Raw genomic sequence first — 6,763 nt, 5'->3', positions numbered from 1 at the left:
CTTGGCTATGTTACCGCTTTGCTCAGCCCTCTTATAGCGTTTCCAGTTGCAGGTGAAGTTGAAGATTGCTCCATGGTGGACAGGATTTATGTTTGGGATATCACAATATCTTTTATATTATTAATGCATCTATATACTTGGTAAAGGGTGGAAGAGTCGGCCTTATGCCTGGTGTTTTGTTCCACTCTTGCCGCCCTAGTTTCCATCATACCGGTGTTATGTTCCCGGATTTTGCGTTCGTTACGTGGTCGGGTGATTTATGGGACCCCCTCGACAGTTTGCTTTGAATAAAACTCCTCCAGCAAGGCCCAACCTTGATTTTACCATTTGCCTCACCACCACCTATCCCTTTCCCTTGGGTCGGCCAACCCGAGGGTCATCTTCATTTTAGCCCCCCCGGGCCAGTGCTTGTCTAAGTGTTGGTCCGAACCGAGTAGACTGCGGGGCCCCCTCGGGGAAACTCAAGGTCTGGTTTTACTCGTAGGATGTCTCATCCGGTGTTGCCCTGAGAACGAGATATGTGCAGCTCCTATCGGGATTTGTCGGCGCATCGGGTGGCTTTGCTGGTCTTGTTTTACCATTGTCGAAATGTCTTCTAAACCGGGATTCCGAGTCTGACCGGGTCTTCCTGGGAGAAGGTATATCCTTCGTTGATCGCGAGAGCTTATCATGGGCTAAGTTGGGACACCCCTGCAGGGTATAATCTTTCGAAAGCCGTGCCTGCGATTATAGGCAGATGGGAATTTGTTAATGTCCGGTTGTAGATAACTTGACACCAGATACGGATTAAAACACATCAATCGTGTGTTTAGCCGTGATGGTATCTTTTCGGCGGAGTCCGGGAAGTGAACACGGTCTTTGGGTTATTTTTGACGTAAGTAGGAGTTCAGGATCACTTCTTGATCATTACTAGTTGGCGACCGTTCCGCTTGCTCTCTTCTCGCTCTTATTTGCGTATGTTAGCCACCATATATGCTTAATCGTTGCTGCAGCCTCACCACTTTACCCCCTTCCTTTCGTTTTAAGCTTTGCTAGTCTTGATACCCATGGTAATGGGATTGCTGAGTCCTCGTGGCTCACAGTTTACTAAAACAACAGTTGCAGGTACAGGTTGTGCGATGATCATGACGCGAGAGCGACGTTTGCTTCTTTGGAGTTCTTCTTCTGCTTCTTCTTCGATCAGGGGATAGGTTCCAGGTCGGCAGCCTGGGCTAGCAGGGTGGATGCCGTTTGAGTTTCTGTTTGTGTTTCATCCGTAGTCGGATGATGCTCTTATGTAAGATGATGTTGTATTCGTGTGGCATTATTTGCATTATGTATGTATCCCCATCTATTATGTAATGTTGATGTAATGATATCCACCTTGCAAAAGCGTTTCAATATGCGGGTCTATCCTTGATGGGACCTTCGAGTTCCTTTTGGATAGGGTCGCATATTGGGCGTGACACAAGCCCATCAATTCAGCCTGTTTATATTTTATATATCAGTTTTTGTCAGCCACGTGGGCATAGCCCAACATTTTAGCCTTTTAATTTTTGGGCCATGGCCTTTGTTTTCTTGTTTTTTCAGATTCAGGTAAGTGGGTCCGAAATGTCAGGTTCTGTTTTGTGGGTCCCTCATGTCAAGGTCATGTTCTTCAGATTTCAATGTGCCAGTGAATAAATAACAAATATTTAAATTCAAACAGACAGAAAACACATGTAATACTTCAAATAACAACAGCCAGAATCAGTATGGAGCTCTTGCTCTACCAATAACACGTAATACAATTGGAATCACCATATTACAAGCTCTACAAGTGTGATAGCTGGCTACAGTAATTGGACCTATGGACCAAATTGGCCTTCACCAGATCGTTCAAGGGAGCACAACAGCAGTAGCAGACCTTGCATGTTCCTTCACACAACCAGATCGGAGCAACCTACAAAGAAACGCATGAATTAGATGGGGAGATGGAGAAGAAGAAGATAAGAGAAGTGGAGGAGCAAGTGACAAACCTGAGATGGTGCTCCTCCTCCTAGAGTATATGCTTTAACAAAAATACAGAAACTACATAAGCATGTTGTGATACTCCCATCTTCAGTATATGCATGTTGTGATACCCCCATCTGTACATTCAAGTTTCAGCAAAGGAATCATAAGCTGCACACTTTCAGTAGTGTAGAATTTACATAGTATTCAGCGGCATGCAAATTCAACTTTAGTGCTTCAAACAATTTAGTTCTCTAGATAACGTGTTCTACCAATTATTTAATCTTACCAAATGGATGGTCATCCAGCTTTACTCATACATGGGATCATATTTGTATCTGATTTGTATAATGAGTCTTTGCATAGGGATAAGATAGGGAAGCTAGTGTAAGCATTAGACTCTAGCAGTATTGAAACAGTTCCAGGAAATAAAAAACTGTTGCCGGTTTTCAGAACAGATGCTCACATGAATCATTGGTTAATCTTGAATGAACCTTCAGCTCAGAGAAGTCCAAAGACATTGTGCACCACCATGGCACCGTCGACAGCAACAACTTGTAGCAATGATTTCAGAATAGATGCTCCAGGTCCTTATAGCATAGATCATGTCAATAAATTTCACAAGGGAGCGTAATTTTAAATTTTGACAAACAGTTTAACAAGTTTATTAAAATGTTGCATCACATGGATAAATAGCATACAGATAATGTTGCATCACATGGATAAATAGCATACAGATAAATTGCATATATATGGTATAGCATACAAAGACGATTCTAATTTCTCACACTTCCATTATCTTCTCAGATAATATGTTCCTCGATTTCTAAATCAGCAGGCAGTCTTTAATCATAATAATATGATTGCAAAGGATGGAACAGTGATTCATAGAAAAAGAACAGAAAACATCGAAAAATTGCAACAAAACACCTGAAGAACGATAGCTAGCTCAATGAAGCGACCACAGGAATGATTCAATTAGGACTTGTCCAAGAAGCAAGTCGGACATGTGCCCCTGTACAACATATGGTCGCACCTCTATTTTGAGTTTTCACTACTCAACATGATCAATGAAAGAAAAGCCCTTTTGCAGTGTATTGAATGTGGTGCCAAGTTTCATGTTACAGATAATATGATTCAACCAAACTAAACGGAATTAACTTTCAGATTACAGAGCTGCATTGGTTTCAGTTAATAAAAGGACCCATTATATGCCACAATAACACTAGGACTATGCGCTGCACAGGAACTAAATTAATTAAGTAACCAAAATTTACTTGGCCCAAGAATAGAAAAGCATGCAAGCGATTGGGCAAAATAAAACGGAAGCATAGCAAATTCAAAATAAAAAATGCAGCAAAATAACTGAGAAATGGACTAGCATTGGGCTTAAAATGCATCAGATACTCGATTTTGCATCATCCATTGTGATGTCCTGAAGGGGAATCCGAGTAAGCTCATCATTTGCTAAGCTCCAATGTAGCCACAGAAGGTGATCAAAACATAGCAGTCAATGACATACCATAACAGACGGCTCTACCATAGGCAATGTTAATGCGCAAATAGTTATTGTGGGCATTCATATGATGACAGGTATACCTGGTCAGGCTGTGAAACATCTGAGAAGATAACGTCAACCATGCCGACCAACATGCGGTACTTTGCAGGGTGCCAACCCAGTCTGCATGTCACAAGATTGATGTAAGATAGCAACTTCCTTTAATGGAAACCATTGACCTATAGTAAGTAGCCATGAGATCTCACCGGTCCAACAATGTTAGACACATGAGACACTGTTGTTCCTGAGGCAACACCAAGATAGAGCACACGAGCACCAGGAGCCTGAATTAACAAGTACAGGGTCAGGACATAAATAATGATATAAGTTTAATCTACAAAACAACCTGGAGCACGAAGGTTTTGACACAAAGAATACATGCTAAAGCACAACGAACTTACAATCCAGATGTTGTTGACGCCACCAAGAACAGCGGCATCCAGCTTTGATCTGAAGGTGTTCCACACCCTGTATTCAACCTTGGTGCCGTCCTCGTTCTGCAATGCCAGAGCAGAAAATGGCATGCTTTCATTGATATATGCACAATGAGCACAACAGAGTAGGAAATCTGACATCACATGAAAACAATCATCTAACAAGATCCTGTGAACAAACACCCGCCAAGCTGGGAAATAAAATAGAAAAGCACGCAAGCATTTTGCTGCAATTCTAGGTATTCCTAGGTGAATCATCCAATAGCCAAAATCCAATGGCGTGCAGGTCCTACACCCGCCAGGATTGTCAACTTCTCATCAAATCCAACAAAACACCAACTGGAGAGAACTGTGAGGCATCAAAAGTAAAGCTAACTATGCCATGGCAACCACAACAGATAATTCTCCAACAACAAAAGTAACAGCATACCACAGGGCTGCCAAGTCGAGCAATAGTGTCAAGTAAATTTCTTCAAATGCTTGCTAGTAAGGATTGCAATAGTCAAGCTGCTGCAGTGATGCAATAGTGCCAAATCAATGGTGCACAACTGCATCAAATCAAGCAATAGTGCCAAATCACTTGACCTACTCATGCCAAAGCGCACCCAAATGTCTCTATTAGTCCAGCAGCATCTAAATCGAACTCCACATGCATGCTACTAAGGGAATCCACCAGCAAACAGACGAAGATTTGGTCGCGAGCCAAACCCATGATGGACAGTGCGAAGATGGTACCTCGAAGGTGATGGAGCCAAACTAGAGGAGGCCGGGCTGGCCGTCGTGGCAGGGCAGAGTGCTGCGGTAGATGACATCACCGCAGGCCATCGCGGTGCGGCGCAGGCCCAGCGCCTCCACCAGCTGCCGCCCCACCTTGGCCCCGAGCTCCACCGACGCCACCACCAGTCGGACAGATGCCGCCACAGCGGGGGGCGCCTGGCGGCGCCGGCGGAGGCAGAGATGCCTGGAGCCACTTGACGAGCACCTGGCCGGCAGAGGCAAAGACGCCAACCACTAGATGCGGTGCCTCGCTGATCTGTGCGTGGTGGGAGAGGAGGAGGAGGGACGCAGCGGCGGGGCTGAGGTTGGGAGAAATGAGGAGGTTGTCGGCGGCGGGGATAGGGGGAGGCCGGCGGCGCGGTAGGGGTTGGGATGGCAGAGAGAGGGAGGTATGGGTCGGGGAGAGGGAGATTGTGAGGTGAGGGAAGAGCATAGGATGGCGGCGGCGGCGTATGGATCTAGGAGAGAAAGAGGAGGGGACGAATCTGACCACCGGGCGTCGAGGGAACGGAGCAGGGGAGGGGGTGGATCTGGCCGCCGCCATGGCTATGGTCGTGCCATGCGGCTAGGTCTAGGTCATGGGAGGAAGGGAGCGCGGATCCGACCGCGGCCGTGGGAGAGAAGGGGGAGGGGAGGGGTCGCCGGTGGCCGGGGTTGGGGGAGGGGACGGAGGACGGCGGCGGCGGTGGCTGCGTGGTTGGGGATCGAGAGATTGAGACGGGGGAGGAGCGAGAGGGGGGTGGCGGTTGTGGGACGAGAGAGGGAGAGTGGATCGGGGAAGTTAGGGTTTGGGTGAGAGGGTGAGGGGGTGAGGGTTGCCGTTGGCTCCAGAAGCATCCGACGGTGGTTGATGCATGATCCGCGTGATATACCTATGGACCAATCAGAGCGCATCAAACAACTTGAAGATTTTTTGACCATATAAATTGGTCATGATTGATTACATACAAATTTTTCATTTCATTTTTCAATGCGAAAATGAGTTTTTTTAAAGACCTATCAAATATTTGTTCAAATGATGTCATATTTTGCACAGGTTTACATCTTAGATTGGCAAACAACATTGACAAAGGGAGTTTTTATTTCTTTTGCATGAAAAAACAATTTTCCAATTTTTTGAGTGCCCAAAATAAGTTTTTTTGTGAAGGACTTACCATATATTTGGTGCAAAATTGTACCAAATCAAATTTCTAAAATACTAGGCCATATATAATGCACAATTGACCAAATGGTGTGGTGTCAAGCGGTTAAAATTTGTACTGCAGCTGCCTCATAGTTTGCTCTTTATTTTTTCCAAAAATCATTTCTAGGTAAATATGGATCTATTTAATCATACAAACACAAAAAAAAATCCAATATTCAACCACTATCTAGGAACGGTCATTCCCGTCGTTTTGACCCCATTTTGAAACGGGCATAAAAAATTCAAAAAGAATCAAAAAATTCGAAAACCTTCGCATTGTGTGATTATATGTGACCAAGTTACCAGAAAAAATAATAAACTTGTAATACGGCAATTCTTTTTGAAAAGTGTTCTCAGAAACGAGCTATCATGTGTGGAGATCAATGGCTTTCAAGCCAAATGATCAATTTTATGGCCACATGCATGGCATAGTTTGTTCAAATGATCTCATATTGTGCACAAGGGTGCATATTTAAATGGCAAACAATGTTGCTTAAGGAAATTTTCATTTTCTTTAGACGAAAAAATCATTTTCCATTTTTCGAGTGCCCCAAATGAGGTTATTTTGTGAAGGACCTACCAAATAATTGTTGCAAAATTGGACCAAATCATTTTTATAAAATACTAGGCCATATTTAATTCACAATTAACCAAATGGTTAGCTGTAAAAAGTTTTAATCCACCTCTGGTGAAAAAGACAAATTTCTGCCGATTAAGTTGGAAACCGGTTAAATTTGAACTGTAGTTGCCTTGTAGTTTGATTTTTATTTTTTCGAAGAATCATTTCTAGGTACATAAGTATCTATTTAATCAGAGAAACACCAAAAAAATCCAAGATTC

General features: G+C 43.8%; 1 non-coding gene across 1 annotated transcript; it reads right to left on the bottom strand.

The window, feature by feature from the left end:
- Positions 1-3,366: 3,366 nt before the first annotated feature.
- Positions 3,367-3,441, bottom strand: LOC123088987 (small nucleolar RNA snoR60). The gene has a single exon (XR_006442187.1). It is a non-coding gene; the product is annotated as a small nucleolar RNA snoR60 (small nucleolar RNA).
- Between the last annotated feature and the right edge of the window lie 3,322 nt (positions 3,442-6,763).

The sequence above is a fragment of the Triticum aestivum genome, chromosome 4A (genome assembly GCF_018294505.1).
Source record: "Triticum aestivum cultivar Chinese Spring chromosome 4A, IWGSC CS RefSeq v2.1, whole genome shotgun sequence".
Classification (NCBI taxonomy): Eukaryota; Viridiplantae; Streptophyta; class Magnoliopsida; order Poales; family Poaceae; genus Triticum; species Triticum aestivum.
The sequence above is the reverse complement of the archived record's forward strand: the minus strand, read 5'-3'. Positions and strand labels throughout refer to the sequence as shown.